This window comes from Salvelinus fontinalis, chromosome 28 (genome assembly GCF_029448725.1).
Source record: "Salvelinus fontinalis isolate EN_2023a chromosome 28, ASM2944872v1, whole genome shotgun sequence".
Taxonomy (NCBI): domain Eukaryota; kingdom Metazoa; phylum Chordata; class Actinopteri; order Salmoniformes; family Salmonidae; genus Salvelinus; species Salvelinus fontinalis.
In genome coordinates, this window is record NC_074692.1 from 11,900,881 (window position 1) to 11,920,510 (window position 19,630).

A 19,630-nucleotide genomic window follows, 5' to 3' on the forward strand; every position below is an offset into this window, starting at 1 on the left:
CATAGCCTGTCCTTTCAAATTGGAACAAATGAGTCATAGTGGGCAGAACAAGCAAGATGGGCAGAGCCACGCACGAACTAGCAAGATCCTATTGGCACGTTCTAACATACATTTGCATATTTCCGACAGGGAACGCCAACTCTGAAGTGCGTGTAACTTAATTTACCTTTGTAAGCCTTAAACAATGTAGTTTTGTAAAGATTTGGCATAGGGCAAAGTCTACTAAACTTAGTCCACTCTGTTCGTAACAGATTCTAGTTTTGGGAACAGAAAACTGTATTGAAAAATGAATGTTTCATCGATGGAAAATTAACAGAATGTCGGTCAAAATCAATCTTCTCCGGCCACTGGGCTTCCTATCACTACCAAATTTGATAGTGAGTGGAAAGGTTAAGCGGATGCTTCACATTTATAATTTGTGTGAAATATCTGTCTCATTGTTCTATCTGTGATGTATATCCTATTGCCGCATTTAAAACATCTGGGAACTTGGAAATCTCCGACTTCCGACTTCATTTCGTTCAAGACAGTTGGCCACTCTGAAAAAAACGAGTGCCGAATGGGATTATACATTTTTAGAACGGTCATCTAACTCAGAATTCCAAGTCAGGACTCTTTCTAGAGCTCCGATTTTCCTACATGGAGCTCACTGATGTCATGATTTGAGCTCGCCCCCCCTGAGTATGTCAGCATAAACACATTTTAGATCCCAAAACGGCTGTCCAAAATAAATGGATTTGGCCGTTCTGGCGATCGTAATTTACATAGGCTTTCTAGGGCAGACCAGGGCCTTTGGCACCGCAAGATTGCTACGCAGTAACCGACCAGCAAAGTTCCTGACTTCACGCCCCAGACCGGACACTGGGGGACTTTGTAATACGTGTTTGTAACAGTCGATAACAGTGAGAATAACAGTTTATAGCAGTGTACTAACTGTTTATAACAATGTACAGCACATCTACCAATTCACGGATGCGTTTCAAGAGCCTAAGTTTTGTTTCAGAGTCCTCAGACCCCTGACGGGGAGCAGCATGGGGACAGTACTATCTAGTTGAATGGAAATTAAACTATTATTCCAGATATTATTTAATGAAGAATATTTACATTTCAATCATGAATTCCTTTTTAACTCATTTATATTTAACATTATTGTTTAAAACACATTTCGATGTCCCGTTATTAAAACATTTACTGATTGTATCTTTTATTTAATTTACCCACCTTGGCAGACCACTAGAACTCAAAAATAAGCTTCAATCCCTACTATGAAAAGGGGAGGGTAAGATCAGAGAAACTGAACGCATCTTGCAACAGGCAAAATACACTAACATTTCTGATATTGTGGTCAAGTAAAAGGATCACTTTTATTTTTAAGCTATTTCCAATGTTAGAGCAGTCACTCGACTATCTTGCCAAACAATCTTTGCCCTCTTGAGCAAGCTGAAAGACTTCCTGTTAGCAACCAGCTCGAGTACGTTTGTGTCTGGTTACCAAAACGGATACGAATGGTCTTGTTTAAAAAAAACAAATGGTCTTGTTTTGCTGACTGTGAACGTTGTTATGGTGTTTAAAACGAGTATTCCTCGAAATAAACAAGGGGACAAGCTAGCTGGCCACTTTGTGCATACGAACTGTCTTGTTAGCGTGTAACTTTAGCTAGCTATGCTTCAAGCTATCCATCTAACGTTTTATAACAGTATCTAACGTTAGCTAAATAGCTAACTTTACAGTATGTAGCAAGCTAACGTAATGCTAGTTTTGATTCTGTATTTTTGCTAATCCTCTTGACTAGCTAACATTATCTAAAATTATTTACCTCGCTTTAACGTTAGCTGACCAGTTGATTTTAAGATGAGCAAGCAACTTACATTTATTGTTGAGCACCTGAATAAAGACCCCCTTCAAGAAAAACGTTAACTTTAAAAAGGTAACCTGATCACCTTCGACTCACTGGAGCCAATGCAACTGCTGGAGATTCTCAACGATGTTCTGGCTGAAATTGACACTAAGGTAAGATAATGTAAACAATGGCAATGTAAACAACAACCTCATACTTTTGATCATGAGTTGTCCCAGTTGATATGTCTCAAATGTAATGTTGATGATGACACCTACCCTATTTTGAGCCCCACTACTATTATGTTTCCAATTATCAGTCAGTCACCTAAAGTGTGTGTAAAATGTGTGAATAAATTGTAAATCATATTTTATCCATTTCAGTAAGCTATTGATATCCGTGAAGAAATGCCTGACCAAACAGCAAAGAGAATGTTCACTTTGCTAGGGATGTTGAAATACAAACCACTTGGGAATATGTCTGATCTGTAAGTATTCTTGACTGACAACTTACAAAATCAAAGCAGATTTCAGCAGTAGAACACTGAGAGTGTTTGCTTCTCACTGTCCTCTTTCTTCATACAGGAGCAGTTTCAGACAGGGTCTGGTGACTGGTAGTAAAGCCTGTGATTCACCCTATCCTACACTGGTTGCTGCAGAGGATCACAGAGCTGAAGAAGACGGCTTACCTGGCTCGCTTCCTGGTTAAGCTGGAGGTACCTGCAGAGTTCCTGCAGGGTGGTGTCATCACTGACACCTGTCACCAGGTTTGTTTAACACTGACTTCAAGGTGCAAGCATAACATGGAATAATGGGAACGTGGGATAATGACTCCTCTCGCTAGACTAGAGAGATCACGCTATGATGCCATGATTAAAAGCTTTATTTTATTATTTTTAAGTTCACTGTGGGCCAGAAAGATGTGATGGAATGCATAACTAAGATATGATTAATCATTGCATAGTGTTTGATCCGTTGTTTTTGTAGTATGAAGAACTAATGGAAGGATTCAAGACCTACCATAAGGAGTGTGAGCAACTGAAGAGCTCTGGCTTTTCCACTGCAGAGATCAGTGGAATAGTGTGACACCTTTTCAATAGGTGTCACATGGAATAGGCTTAAGGCAGTGCTAAAACACAATATTTTCGCCAACCTCAGGACATTGGTGCTATGGAAGAGGAGAAGGACCAGCTGATCAAGCGAGTGGAGCTGCTGAAGAAGAGGGTAAGGCAGACAATCTGTTTGAGGAAGCCCACCCTGTACTAATGCCTGAAACTCACAGGGACTCAGAGAGGAATGAAAATGAAAACATGAAAACATGGAAACTCTTATACACGCCAACGGATTCCTTTTGGTAATGAGACTAGACAGGCATCTGAGAGGCTCACGGCTTCACCCTTTTCCAGAGCAGAATAGTAATAGAGTGCTATTTTAGTGGATGATAATTTAAGGCCATGCCAGAAGGGAAACTGAGGTCAGTGGTAGTGGCTCCCGGCTGTCGTGTGAGGTGAAACTCAATCTCAGGTGCCGAAACAGTATCACAGTTGTTTTCTGTGTCCACCAGGTGGAGTCAGTGTTCAACCACCAGCGGATGCTGGAACTGGCCAGACAACTACATGTGGAACAGGAGAGAGAAGAGTCTCTGGCTCAGCAGAAGAACCAACTAATGATATGGCATGTCCAACTTTCCAATTTACAGGCTTTGTAATCCATATTATCACCTTTGCTGCATACAGAGTACACATAAACTCAGCAAAAAAAGAAATGTCCTCTCACGGTCAACTGTGTTTATTTTCAGCAAACTTAATGTGTAAATATTTGTATGAACATAACAAGATTCAACAACTGAGACGTAAACTGAACAAGTTCCACAGACATGTGACTAATAGAATGGAATAATGTGTCCCTGAACAAAGGGAGGGGGGTCAAAATCAAAAGTAACAGTCAGTATCTGGTGTGGCCACCAGCTGCATTAAGTACTGCAGTGCATCTCCTCCTCATGGACTGCACCAAATTTGCCAGTTCTTGCTGTGAGATGTTGCCCCACTCTTCCACCAAGGCACTTGCAAGTTCCCAGACATTTATGGGGGGGAATGGCACTAGCCCTCACCCTCCGATCCAACAGGTCCCAGACGTGCTCAATGGGATTGAGATCCGGGCTCTTCGCTGGCCATGGCAGAATACTGACATTCCTGTCTTGCAGGAAATCACACACAGAACGAGCAGTATGGCTGGTGGCATTGTCATGCTGGAGGGTCATGTCAGGATGTACCTGCAGGAAGGGTACCACATGAGGGAGGGGGATGTCTTCCCTTCACTGATGTCTTCCCATGGGAAACAGTGTTTAAACCCTTTACAATGAAGATCTGTGAAGTTATTTGGATTTTTACAAATTATCTTTGAAAGACAGGGTTGAGAAAAAGGGACGTTTCTTTTTTTGCTGAGTTTGTTATAAAGACACAGGTAAAAGTTGACATATTATCAAAGATTGTTGTCAAATGACAACACACCTTATCAGCATTTTAAAAGAAACCAACATCATGCTTATAAATCTACTTGTAGGTGACCAAGGCCCTTCTCCCCCGATTGCTCAGGAAAAAGGCACATGACAGCCCGCTTGGATTTTGCCAAAAGGCACCTAAAGACTCTCAGACCATGAGAAACAAGATTCTCTGGTCTGATGAAACCAAGATTTAACTCTTTGGCCTGAATGCCAAGCGTCACATCTGGAGGAAACCTGGCACCATCGCTACGGTGAAGCATGGCGGTGGCGGCATCATGCTGTGGGGATGTTTCTCAGCGGCAGGGACTGGAAGACTAGTCAGGATCGAGGGAAAGATGAACGTAGCAAAGTACAGAGAGATCCTTGATGAAAACCTGCTCCAGAGCGCTCAGAACCTCAGACTGGGGCGAAGGTTTACCTTCCAACAGGACAATGACCCTAAGCACACAGCCAAGACAACGTAGGAGTGGCTTCGGGACAAGTCTCTGAATGTCTTTGAGTGGCCCTGCCAGAGCCTGGACTTAAACCCGATCGAACATCTCTGGAGAGACCTGAAAATAGCTGTGCAGTGACGCTCCCCATCCAACCTGACAGAGCTTGACGATCTGCAGAGAAGAATAGGAGAAACTCCCCAAATACAGGTGTGCCAAGCTTGTAGCGTCATGCCCAAGACTTAAGTCTGTAATCGCTGCCAAAGGTGCTTCAACAAAGTACTGAGTGAAGTGTCTGAATACTTATGTAAATGTACTATTTCCGTTTTTTATAATTTAGCAAAAATGTCAGTAAAACTGTTTTTGATTTGTCATTATGGGGTATTGTGTGTAGATTGATGAGGAAAAAATCTATTGAATCAATTTTAGAATAAGGCTGTAACATAACAATGTGGAAAAAGTCAAGGGGTCTGAATGCTTTCCGAACGCACTGTATGTTGAGGTTATGCTCTTGAGTTGATTAATTAAAACAATGTTTTGCATACCCTCTCTTGATCTTGTTTAATGTTAATTCTTGTGATGAGCAGGTGTGCTCAACTCAAGTTCAGCATATTACCTTCCTTTTCTTCTATGAGCAGGTGTGCCTCATTGTGTTTCAAAGACTTTCAGAATGATGTAGCCTGATCAAATGTCTCTGTTACTGTTTCTGTTACTGTCTCTGTTACTGTCTCTGTTAATGTCTCTGTTACTGTCTCTGTCTATGTTACTGTCTCCAACTTCATGAAGAGGAGATCAAGTTCAACTCCTACATGGTGTCTGACAAACTGCCCAAGGAGCTGGAGAGTAAGAGGTGGATGGTGCAGTACCTGCAGAAGGTGGTGTCCAAGCCGGACATGGGCCAAGCTGAGCTTAGGGACAAGGTGGGCTATCTACCTACCTGGGTAATTAAGCTATAGAGCCTTGTCAATTTGGTTCAAGAATGACTGACAGTAACCAAACATGTTGTTTCTGACAAATTGAAAGTTTGAGTCTGACTGTTCCCCACTTTGTCCAGATTCGAGAAAACAACAATGAAATAAATCCGCTAATTGAGAAAAGAATGATGAGAAATGACCCCATGGATGATAAACTGTCTCTTCAGGCAGCAGGTGATTTTTTTTCTCTTGTCTCACATTCTTTAAACATACAGTACATTTATATGACATAACACCAGCATTTACATAGGATGAAGGTTATGTCCATTTCAGAATGCCATTCCCTGTCATTGATACTAAATCACACAGGTCTTTGTCAGTTATATGAATCTGTAAGCGCTGGCTGTCTGTGTGTTGTTAAGCGTTTGCTGGCTCTTTGAACTTGTTAGGATGATTGATGTTGTCTGATGAAGGGAGGCGGCTTTATTTATCATCAAAAGGTTTATTCAGGTTATCGTATTGATATTTTAATATTTTGTTGTCTCTTTTAGGTGAGAACAGCCAAGCACGAGACCTGGAGGGAGATGAGGTAACTAACCACCTCTCACAGCTCAGTATTCTGGTCTGAAAATCATCATCATCCACACCAATAGTAATCCCCTTACTCACCATTGAAACAGGGTTGGAGCCTTTTTCGATGAGGAGTGATGTATTGTCCAGCAAAAAGACTGCTACCCTTATACAATCTACAGGAGGTTGGTGGCACCTTAATTGGGGAGGACGGGCTCGTGGTAATGGCTGGAGCGGAATGAGTGGAATTGTATCAAACATGATTTCTATGTGTTTGATTCCATTCGCTCCGTTTCAGCCATTATGAGCCGTCCTCTCACCAGCCTCCACTGATACCATCTGCTCTGTATTCGCACGTTACGTTGTACATCTGCTCACCACTCAAAACTGAACATCACTATCCAAACTCTCTGAGGATAAAGCAAAATGCATCAGAGATGATGTTTTCCATTTTTAGGGGTAGATTGATTAAACATTCTACTGTTTGCTTACGTCAAACTTTGTTGATAAGAGGGAAGCGCGGTAGAGTTGTGCGCCGCACTGAATGTGAGATGCTATTTCTGCTCTTATGTAAACAGAGAGGGGCTTACTGGCTAAAGCTACTTATCCCTTTCCCCTCACTCTCCCACATTCCCATGCAAGGTTAAAAATAGACCACAACATGGACTACCTAGAACCAGGACAGTATTGAACAAACTGTCTGAAATGTTAACTGTTTTCAAATCTCTTCTAAATTAATTCCGCAAAACACAAACCATTGCAGTGTGAATCCTTCAACTAAATGTAACTCGAGGGCTGATATTTTACCCCAATCGAAACAAACTGACACAAGCTTTGACGCTATGTTTGGTTAGATCCCTCTGAACCACTGGCAGAGAGTGGACTCTCAAATTTGAGTGGCTTTTTAGCCTCTGCAACACAGTGCCAGGAGCCATCACTCCTGTGTCAACACACCATGTGCCTGGCTGTATAAGATCAAGGATAATAAGGAAAAACGACCACTCTTCACATCTCAAACTATGCCTGTTCCTGTTTTCAGAGCAACCTTTGGCCATAAGCAGGTCTATATAGTTGGTGGTCGCTGTTGGATAAAAGGCACGTACTGCACCCATATGTTCATGTCTGAGTGTTTTATGAGCAGGAGTTCCACACGCAGTGAGATCATGGTGCTGAGAGCTGGACAGGCTGGCAAGGCACATAAGTTGCCTGTCTGAAATAGCAGCCACTTCCTCCCTGCTCTCCCCAATGCCCTGTTCAATGTGGGTGGTTTCATCTGCTCCCCTGGATAATAAGTGAGTGTGTTTTGATGGGAAAGGGAACTCTAAACCTACTTCTCAGTGTGGCAAAACAGTAGGTTAGAACAAGGGTTTCTGTGGTAAATGGAAAGGACTTATCAGTCTCTCCTGGAGTCATGGGTCATGGTGGAAATGATCACCTTATCAGAGGTATTTTCCATTCTGAGCGTGCGTGTAATCACATGTCACCCAGCAGCTGCCTGTATTATGCCCCTGTGTGCCCATCCTTAGTTAGCTTGGTTTTAAACCCCCTACTAACTGGTCCACCATGTGTCTAGTGTTCCATCGTCCATTGCTTGGCTCTCTGTTCACTTACACCCCAAATTCCCCCAACATAAATAACAGATGTGTTTGCTCAATCTGGAAAGGTTATTCACCCTGCCGAAATAGATTTCACATATACTGTAGGCTACTGCTATTTATAAATATGCACAGTGCGTACCATGTTTAATTATCTACTATCCCATTGTGCTGCATTTTCAAAAACGATCCTCTGTCATGATAAATAGTTCAAGCCCTTCAAAGTACTGGCTAATTTAGTAGCAGTTGTTCTGGGGACCCATTGTATGTGACGAGAGAATGCTATGCAGCATTATTCTGCCTACTAATTCCCTCTCAACCTTGTCTGCCCTTGATGTCCTGAAATAAAACAAACCATACATTCTTGCGCGCAAGCCGTGCATGCCTGAAGTGACGTAACATTTTGTGATTTCTGGGGTTCTCCAGAATGAACAACCGCTATAAATGTTGACATGCACATGATTCTCATTGCACCCCTACGGAGGGGGGAGGTTGAGTGCCGCATCCTGTTGGCCAATGTTTGATGTGTTTGCCAGGGGTCATGTCTGTCTTGGTAGGAATTGGAGAGGATGACCTTGCTTCAAGATGTGGTTGTTTTTGTGTATCTGGGAAGAAAGAGAACATGTCAGTCTCATTTTCAGACACAAAAAAATGCAATGTTATTGTCCTTACTTTTAGTAATTCCCTTTCTCTTAGCATATTTTTTTCATGACCATCTCCCTCGGTTCTTCTCAGTTCAAACGTTTTGTCGGGAAACTGCGCAGCAAGGGGACGGTGTTCAAGAAGAAGAGGCAGGAGATTACCGAGCTGAGCACGGGGTCCTGCAGTGGACAGAGGAGATCCTAAAACAGAGGCGTGAGGTCAGCCAACAGCAACTGGTAATGCACCTCACCAATCCCCTTTCACAGCAGGGCAGCTATCCACCCTACCTGCTTTCCTCCATACCGCATAAGCCCTCTTATAGTGCTACACGTGCCTTTCCATCCTGCCCATGTTCATGTAAATTGCATTAAAAGTGAAGTGACATAACCTTCCTGGAAATTACTTCGCACCTCAAAACCCTCCCACCTCCTGACTTGCTAAAAGCCTGGCTGACGCAGGGAGGGCTGGGCTGCTGCTACTTGTGAAGGCTGCATCTGTTTCTCTCTATGACGCTGGTATTTTTTTTATCAGTGGCTGCACCCCCTCGCCCCCCACCCCACCACGGCTGGTTGTCTGTTGGTGCCTGAGCCCCCTCTCCTCTCGCTACCTGAATTCCTGTTCCCAACTGTTACCCCTCCCACATAAAATGAACCATTCGCTGCAACAATGTCGGTTATAGCCTACAGTATAACCCAGAACATGCTAGAAGCCCAGCCTGCCACTGTGAACTTTTCATATCAGAACCAAATATTATAATTAATGTAGTTTAATTAGGTCATTCACATTCAGTCTTTATCAGTGTTTGAACAGATTTGCAATAGAGGACTGGGGGATACGTGGGAAGGAAATTGTGTTTATTTTCATAGGTCACAGATTTCTCACTCATCATATACAATAGACTGCACACACACACACACACACTGCTACCTCGACCGCATGTAACCTTCTCTTCTTGGAGAACAATGTGGCCTGTACTCCCAGGTGTGGAACTGAGCCCTGACTGTTTGTGTGGACACAACCCTTCACAGTGCTTAGAGATGCGACACCGGTGCCAGAGGTCAGTTCAGGATTAGGCTCCGTGCTATATCCTCCCAGACAGGGAGGGAGTAACTTAGTCACTGAGTCACAGCTATAGACTTATACTTGTCGATATGGTGCAAACTAATTATAAACAATGAATTAGCTGAGCCATTGTATGTTATTACATGGAGGTTTACGCACCTCAAATTATTAACTTGTATTTACTGATTACACTCATTAAATTATCCCACTGCCTTGCAGCTCCTGTGGGTGTAGATAGACTATATTGCTCAAGTGCCAGGTTCTAATGAACTCTTGCCAGGTCCCTACACTGACATTTGGGTTAGGATTATAAAACTGGACACAATCTCATGTTATGCTGCCATATTACAAGGCACAAAGATCTCATATTTTGTGTACTAACTGATGACTGGAACCCCATATGCCCTTTCATGCTCTTATTGTTGTCTGTGTAGCAATCCATGGAGGCACAGAAGCGGTGAGTGACACTCAGGAGGAACTGGAGAGGGTGTCGGCCGTCAAGGGTGAACTGGACGAGATGAAGGCACGCTCGCTGGACGACGTGTCTGAAATGGTGACTATACCAGGGGATCGGAGCCACTGTCTGAGTAGCATGTCACTTTACCACAGGGACAGATCTTTACCCACTCCAGACAACCCCCATACTGAGTCACAGGAGGATGCTCATTGCCTTCAGATGCTCGTCCAGATGCACAATTTGTTTTACAAGAACCTTCCTTGTCTGACTGTGCTGTTTAGTTTGTGTCATTGATTACTTCGCATTGATTTAGTGTCTTTGAAACCTTTGAAATACCCCTCGTGCATACTTCAACTGTCCTTTGTGCTTGTATTCAGGGGAAAAGAAGAGTAGTTGGTGAGTTTCAAGCCAGGTTTTATCACCAAATAATATCAATATGTCATTCCATTGCAACAAAGTCCAAATAGAACCAGTTGCAAATGATTAGACCCCAGTCCAATATGTTTTTGAAATTCTTTAAAGGTTAGTCAGGGTTTGTGGTTAAAGCTGGTGTCACGTCCTGACCATAGAAAGCCTGTATTTTCTATGGTAGAGTAGGTCAGGGTGTGTTTAGTCTAGTTTATTATTTCTATGTGGGGTTCTAGGTTTATTTTTCCATGTTGGTGTTTGTGTATGATTCCCAATTAGAGGCAGCTGGTAATCGTTGTCTCTAATTGGGGATCATAAATAAGTAGCATTTTTCCACCTGTGGGTTATGAGATATTGTTTCTGTGTAGTTGCCTGTTTAGCACTGCATTGTCATCACGGTTCGTTTGTTCTTTATTTAGTTTTTTTTGTATTTGCTTAAGTTTCACTTTCATTAAAATGATGTGGAACTCAACGTACGCTGCACCTTGGTCCGATTACTACAAACATTGTGACAGCTGGCAGCTTTCACACTTAGAAGATAGTCGACTGCCGTTCCCAATGATGGATTCAAGCATTCCTGGCTGTAGCTTTAAAGTAGACTTTCACTCAACTCACCATCTTCCAGATTACTCATTCCTCATATACAGTAGACCACATAACCACACACACTGCTATACACACACACACACACACACACTGGAGAACGGTGGCCTGTACTCCCAGGTGTCGAGCTGAGCCCTGCCTGTTTGCTCAACCATTTAAAGTGCTTAGACCTGCAACACCTGTTGCTATAAAGTAGACTTTCACTCACCTCACAATCTTCCAATCCTCTGGTTGGCCTTAGACAGCTTTGCCTCTCCATGCACACCCTATACAGCCCCTGCTTGTGTACAACACAGTTAACATATGATTATTAGATGTTATTATGGGCATAGTTAGTCATCTTAAACTTACATTTCTGTGGATCATTTTCCCCACCAAACCAGGATGTTGGCATATGGGTTGAAATATGTGTTACTCTTTTTCAGGTGAAGGAACTGAACTCGACGATAGTGGAGAAGAAGTCTTCCCTTGCACCGACCATGAAGGAACCGAGGCCTTTGAGACAGCACCGGCAGGTGAACGTCACACGCTGTGAAACTTTGTCTGTAGTTTCATCTTCAAATTGCGTCATTACACAGAGCTGTGTCTATAGAATTAGCCAAATGTACAACCCCAGATTATTATGCGAAACTAGAAGCTTAGCAAAGCTTGACAGGAGGTCAATAGGTTTATCAAAGGAAGGGGAAAACCCTGATGCCTCCACCAGCTGCTATTCACTTTCAAGTTTTAATGTCACATGCACAAGTATGGTGAAATGCCTTTCTTGCAAGCTCCAAACCCACCAATGCAGTCATCAATATCAATGTAGCCCTAAAAATAACTTACGGTATAACCAAAACATACGCGAAATAAGAATAAGGTTTGCAGGATCTTTGTGGAGTCCATTAACAATAGTTTACATGTAGTCTATATGTAAAGTGTATGATAGGGAAAGCCCCTCACATCCCTTGGCTAAAGCAGGGGATCATATTTTCCAATATGTGTTTGCTAAGGTGGTATAAAATCATATGGGCTAACAATAACTAATGATGAAATGATGCATCAGAAATATTTTAATAGACTAAGCTTGAGCTAAGATTCAGTAAAACGGTGCAAATACATGGGCTTTGATCGATAGTGATATGAAAAGGGTTGGGGAAACTGACATTTGTACTAGTAGGGGGGTATTCAGACCCCTTGACTTTTCCCACATTTGTTTTATGTTACAGCCTTATTCTAAAATGGATAAAATAATTAGTTTCCCTCATCAATCTACAGACAATACCCCATAATGACAAAGTGAAAACAGGTTTTTACACATTTTTGCATATGTATAATAAAAATAAAAAAACATACCTATTCAGACCCTTAGCTATGAAACTCGAAATGTAGCTCAGGTGCATCCTGTTTCCATTGATCATCCTTGAGATGTTTCTACAACTTGATTTGGAGTCCACCTGTGATAAATTAAATTGATTGGACATGATTTGGAAAGGCACAAACATGTCTATATAAGGTTCCACAGTTGACAGTGCATGTTAGAGCAAAAACCAAGCCATGAGGTCGAAGAAATTGTCCGTAGAGCTCCGAGACAGGATTGTGTCAAGAGACAGATCTGGGGAAGTTTACCAAAACATTTCTGCAGCTTTGACGATCCCCAAGAACACAGTGGCCTCCATTCTTTAGAAGAAGTTTGGAACCACCAAGACTCTTCCTAGAGCTGGCTGCCTGGCCAAACTGAGAAATCAGGGGCGAAAGGCCTTGGTCAGGGAGGACCCGATGGTCACTCTGACAGAGCTCCAGAGTTCCTCTGTGGAGATGGGTGTTGTCCTTCTGGAAGGTTCTATCTCTGCAGCACTCTACCTTTATGGTAGAGTGGCCAGATGGAAGCCACTCTTTAGTAAAAGGCATTCTGGAAGGTTCTATCTTTTTCTATCTTTTTCTATCTGTACATGTACATGTACATGTACAGAGTCGATGTGTGGGGGCACCGGTTAGATGAGGTATTTCATTTTTTTTTATACATTTGCAAAGATTTCTTAAAACCCGTTTTTGCATTGCCAGTATGGTGTATTGTGTGTAGATTTGATGAGGGGAAATCAATTTTAGAATAAGGCTTTAACGTAACAAAATGTGGAAAAAGTCAAGGGGCCTGAATACTTTCCGAATGCACTGTACATAACATACTATAACAGTGAAATGTATTGTCATTGTACTTAAATGCTGTAGAATATGCGCATGTATGTGTATTTCTCTGTTCATGTATCTGTGAATGGGGATTTCATTCTTCACAGGAGCTAACTCAAGAGTATGAGGAAAAGAAGGCCAAGTATGACAGTGTAACAGTCCTGACCTGTTTTATGTTGTTTTTATGTGTTTATGGTCAGGGCATGTGTTTTGGGTGGGCAGTCTATGTTATTCGTTTCTATGTTGGTTTTGGTTTGCCTGGTATGGCTCTTGATTAGAGGCAGGTGGTTTGCATTTTCCTCTAATCAAGAGTCATATTTAGGTAGGGCATTCACACTGTTTGTTTGTGGGTGGTTGTCTCCTGTGTCTGTGTGATGTTACGCCACATGGGACTGTAGCGTTTGTTTGTAGTCGTGTGCCTGTTCGTGCGTTCTTCAAGTTATATGTAAGTTCGTGTCCAGGTCTGTTTTCATCGTTTATTTGTTTTGTAGTTTATTCAAGTATAGTTCGTTTTCTGTCTACGTCGTCTTTGTCTATTTTGTTTATTTAATAAATCATTATGTGTTCAACCTTCGCTGCGCCTTGGTTCCCTCAATACTCCTCCTTCTCCGTAAATGGAGAGGAGGAGGAACGCCTTAACAGAACCAACCACCAACCCAGAGCCAAGCAGCGGAGTCAAAGGAGAAAGGGACAGGAAAAGAAGGAGCAATGGACATGGGACGATGTGTTGGATGGAAAGGGTGTCTACACATGGGAGGAGATCCTAGCTGGTAGAGATCGCCTCCCATGGGAACAGCTGGAGGCACTGCGGAGAGCAGAGGCTACCGGAGAGAGGAACCGGAGCTATGAGGGAACGCGTCTGGCACGGAAGCCGAAAAAGCCCGTGAGTAACTCCCAAAAATTTCTTGGGGGGGGGCTAAAGGGTAGTGGGCCAAGGGCAGGTAGGAGACCTGCGCCCACTTCCCGGGCTTACCGTGGAGAGCGGGAGTACGGGCAGGCGCCGTGTTACGCAGTAGAGCGCACGGTGTCTCCTGTACGAGTGCATAGCCCGGTGCGGGTTATTCCACCTCCCCGCACTGGGAGGGCTAGATTGGGCATTGAGCCAGGTGTCATGAGGCCGGCTCAACGCGTCTGGTCTCCAGTGCGTCTCCTCGGGCCGGCATACATGGCACCTGCCTTACGCATGGTTTCCCCGGTTCGCCTACATAGGCCGGTGCGGGTTATTCCACCTCCCCGCACTGGTCGGGCAACCGGGAGCATTCAACCAGGTAAGGTTGGGCAGGTTCAATGCTCAAGAGTGCCAGTACGCCTCCACGGTCCGGTATTTCCGGCACCACCTCCCCGCCCCAGCCTAGTACCTACAGTGTCTACACTATGCACTAGGCTACCAGTGCGTATCCTGAGCCCTGTTCCTCCTCCACGCACTCTCCCTGTGGTGCGTGTATTTAGCCCGGTGCCTCCAGTTCCGGCCCCACGCACTAAGCTACCAGTGCGTCTCCAGAGCCCTGAACCCACTGTATCTTCTCCCCCTACTAATCCTGATGTGCTTGTCCTCAGCCCGGCGTCACCAGTGCCGGTACCACGCATCAGGGATAGAGTAGGCTTTGAGAATACAGTGTGCCCTGTCCCTGCTCCCCGCACTAGTAGGAAGGTGCTTGTCATTAGCACGGTGCCTCCAGTTCCGGCACCACGCACCAGGTCTACAGTGCGCCATATCCGGCCAGAGCCATCCGTCTCCCCAGCGCCATCTGAGCCATCCGTCTCTCCAGCGCCATCTGAGCCATCCGTCTCTCCAGCGCCATCTGAGCCATCCGTCTCCCCAGCGCCATCTGAGCCATCCGTCTCCCCAGCGCCATCTGAGCCATCCGTCTCCCCAGCGCCATCTGAGCCATCCGTCTGCCAGGAGCCTGCAAAGCCGCCCGTCTGCCATGAGCCTGCAAAGCCGCCCGTCTGCCATGAGCCTACAGAGCCGTCAGCCAGACAGGAGCCGCTAGAGCCATCAGCCAGACAGGAGCCGCTAGAGCCGTCAGCCAGACAGGATCTGCCAGAGCCGCCAACTAGACAGGATCTGCCAGAGCCGCCAACCAGACAGGATCTGCCAGAGCCGCCAACCAGACAGGATCTGCCAGAGCCGCCAACCAGACAGGATCTGCCAGAGCCGCCAACCAGACAGGATCTGCCAGAGCCGCCAACCAGACAGGATCTGCCAGAGCCGCCAACCAGACAGGATCTGCCAGAGCCGCCAGCGAGCCATGAGCAGCCAGAGCCGTCAGAGAGCCATGAGCAGCCAGAGCCGTCAAAGAGCCATGAGCAGCCAGAGCCGTCAGAGAGCCATGAGCAGCCAGAGCCGTCAGAGAGCCATGAGCAGCCAGAGCCGTCAGAGCGCCATGAGCGTCGAGAGCCGTCAGCCTGCCATGAGCGTCGAGAGCCGTCAGCCTGCCATGAGCGTCGAGAGCCGTCAGCATGCCATGAGCGTCGAGAGCCGTCAGCCTGCCATGAGCGTCGAGAGCCGTCAGCCTGCCATGAGCGTCGAGAGCCGTCAGTCTGCCATGAGCGTAGAGAGCCGTCAGTCTGCCATGAGCGTCGAGAGCCGTCAGCCAGCATGGACCTGCCAGAGCCGTCCAAACAGGACCTGCCAGAGTCCTTCAGCCGGGATCTGCCCCTTGTCCCGGTGTTGCCCCTTGTCCCGGTGCTGCCCCTTGTCCCGGTGCTGCCCCTTGTCCCGGTGCTGCCCCTTGTCCCGGTGCTGCCCCTTGTCCCGGTGCTGCCCCTTGTCCCGGTGCTGCCCCTTATCCTGGTGCTGCCCCTTATCCTGGTGCTGCCCCTTGTTCCGGTGCTGCCCCTTGTCCCGGTGCTGCCCCTTGTCCCGGTGCTGCCCCTTGTTCCGGTGTTGGCCGTTTATTTAGGGGAAAGTGGTTTTAGGGTGGTCATTAGAAGGGGTAGACAGAAGAGGGGAGTGACTAAGGTGGTAAGGGGACAGCGTCCTGAGCCGGAACCACCACCGTGGTCAACTGCCCACCCGGACCCTCCCCTGGACTTTGTGCTTGTGCGCCCGGCGTGCGCATCTTGAGGGGGGGGTACTGTAACAGTCCTGACCTGTTTTATGTTGTTTTTATGTGTTTATGGTCAGGGCATGTGTTTTGGGTGGGCAGTCTATGTTATTCGTTTCTATGTTGGTTTTGGTTTGCCTGGTATGGCTCTTGATTAGAGGCAGGTGGTTTGCATTTTCCTCTAATCAAGAGTCATATTTAGGTAGGGCATTCACACTGTTTGTTTGTGGGTGGTTGTCTCCTGTGTCTGTGTGATGTTACGCCACATGGGACTGTAGCGTTTGTTTGTAGTCGTGTGCCTGTTCGTGCGTTCTTCAAGTTATATGTAAGTTCGTGTCCAGGTCTGTTTTCATCGTTTATTTGTTTTGTAGTTTATTCAAGTATAGTTCGTTTTCTGTCTACGTCGTCTTTGTCTATTTTGTTTATTTAATAAATCATTATGTGTTCAACCTTCGCTGCGCCTTGGTTCCCTCAATACTCCTCCTTCTCCGAAAATGGAGAGGAGGAGGAAAATCGTTACAGACAGCTGTACTGCAGGTCTGGAGAGTAACCGATCCAAACTGGACCAGGTACAATATGAAATGCTATGTGCTACCTGACCTAACACCACATATGACATTTTCTATATGTAATTTGTTCACATACACCACACAATTGTAATGTTCACTCCAAGAGGAACAGTTCAGTTTCTTCTTGCAGGAGGTGAGAGCTCTGAAGGAGGCGACAACTCGGGAGGAAAAATGATACCACTACATCAACTGCATGAAAGAGGTAAGGGGCTCAAGTAGCAAACAACACCTGTTCTGTGCTGCGACAGTCAACCAGAGCTCCTGTTCTTCCCCCCATCTCTCTCTGTTCTTCACAGATCATTGACTTGCATATGCAGCAAGCAGCAGATGAGATGAAGGCCCCTGATCCGCAAGAGAGGAGGAAAACCATCAGGTGAGTCTGCCAGCTGCTTAGGACTTCTATTACCGCAGTCCCCTCCATAGGCTCCTATTACAACACGTGTGCATCTGCTACTGTTGCCACACACCTCCCCATACACCTCCCTCAAAGGACGCACTTACAGCAGTCCGTTAGTAGGTTCATCCTCATTGGTATTTTATATACTACTGCTATGCATTTCCAAGTGTGTCCAGAACTATTGCTTTTCTTTAGAAAAATATGTAAAAAAATACTGGTTTAATAAAATCTGTTATGGATGTTTGCTACTGTTTGTTGTGTTATTCATCTAACAGGTAGTCTTTCCCTTGTGAAACTCACAATAATGGCAGCAGTGATCTTGCGAAAGTTAATAGGCTCACGTGACCACTGACCCTCCGGCTGTTTCACAGGGAGCAGTACATGAAGAACGTTGCAGAGCAGGAGTCCCTGGGCAAGGTGAGCGGAGGTGCTGTGTGTGCTTTGTCAGGGTGCAGGCACAGTGCCAATGGCATCTGACATGGATCCCCTGCAAACACAGGGGCCATACTTTAGGTTGTTCCTCACCCTGATCAGAATGGGGCCAGAGAGGAGAAAGTGCATGGCAGATGGGGCTCCGCTGCATCCCTGCTAAACCATTTGGCCCAGTAGACGAGCTGTAATGTAGACATACAAGCTGCACCTGTACTGGTGTGCTGCAGCAGCACAACACACAGCAGTGATACATTACTGTAATGCACTTGGTAATATTTGGCTGGTCAAGCTTCCAGTCAATGAATACAAAGATCTCATGACCACCCTTTCATTCAGTGTTTGATACAAAACCATATGCTGACACTTGAAAAGAAACTGAAAATGTCTGTTTAACTATGCTGGTATCATACACTGTCTTCGATGTCAAAATGAGCCTGTTGTGCTGATGTAATAATGATTCCTCTTTCCCTTTGGACAACAACAGAAGTTGCGTGAGCAGCAGAAGGCGTGAGGGAGAGGCACAGGCCCAACATGAAGCAGGTGAAGATGTGGCTCGACCTGGAGCAGCTGATGGTGTGCAAGCTTGGGTGCTTCCTGAGGGCCCAGAGCCAGGCCTCCATTGGTCAGGTCATACAGGAGGGCGGTGAGGATAGGCTGGTGCTGTGAGAACGAGGAGACTGTCAACGCAGGGCTAACTCTGGTACACTAAGCTCTACCACAATGATCAGGACTTCTCACTCATCTCACTACTCTGGATAAGAGCGTCTGCTAAATGACTTAAATGTAATGTAAATGTACTGTACTTTGTTCTCCAGTTATAGTTCATCAGTCTGTCTCGCTTTTTATCTAGAGATGAGATGATTACTTTTCACCTCTTAATGTAATCAAAACATCTCTGCTTTCATTGCCTAAAGTTAAAATGATTCAATTCAACCAATCTGTGTTGATTCTGGTTTAGTTAGCTAGTTATGTTCTCTGTGAATAATCCCAAAGTAGGATTTAGTTCCATTTAACAGATTTTTCTCCTGTGAGGAGCACCTTTCCGGTGATGATATTGTGAGAGGTGCCTGATGAATCCAGAACCGAAAGAACACATGATCGAGACGGTGTCTGGCGGATAAGAGGTTTAACTCTCTGACTTCAAACAAATCCTCAGCCTCCATATTTTTTGACACATCTTTAAGAATACATCTCCAATCTATATGTCTAAAGATAACCGCGTACAAAGTGTTGCACTTGGGACACGGCTGCGCTCTGCTATTTTGGGAAACAACTTCCATGACCTTGGGCCGAGGAGCTTGCCTATTTTGGAAATCAATTGGACCCCTGTTGTTAAAACAGGACAGTGCAGGGTGAACTGGTCCAGCATTATCATCTTGCATATTGTACCTTGGCCAAGTCTATGTCCATTTTAACACTTAAAATGTAACAACTCAATTTTTTACATATATCATATTAGCTACATAATATCCTGTTGTACTTCTCATTTGACTTTGTTAATACAAATATATGCTTAAAACAATACTTGAAGATAATCAATATTTGGTCGTAATTCTGTCTGACTAGTCACAGCCATCTAAAGGTGATGGACTGACAGGTTAACTGTCGTCCTTAGAATATACCTCTCCTATTCACAAATCACTCATTCTGAATACCTCTGTCTATAAATGCCGACGTGAATAAGGGGACATGTCACTCGCCGTGCCCATGCCTTAGCTTTGGCTGTAGTGAAGCATAGCTGAATATTCTGCTCACAGCCACAGTTAGTGCCAGATGGATCAAGAGTGAATTCTAGAAGGCTACTTGACTGGGAACTGATTGGCAGAGAATTATAACTGAACAACAGGATTGGCGATGTGCCACTAGAGGCCTCATTAGGAAGTGTCAACAGATGATAAATGCCAGTCCTGTTTTAAAGAGCTGACAATAATCCCCCCCTAATAAACACAGTGGGGTGTCATCTAGTGGCCTTCGCTGACATCCTTCACACCATGA

General features: G+C 45.1%; 1 pseudogene; it reads left to right on the forward strand.

The window, feature by feature from the left end:
• Nucleotides 1-387: 387 nt before the first annotated feature.
• On the forward strand, nt 388-19,157 carry LOC129825895 (intraflagellar transport protein 81 homolog; annotated as a pseudogene).
• The last annotated feature ends 473 nt before the right edge of the window (nt 19,158-19,630 follow it).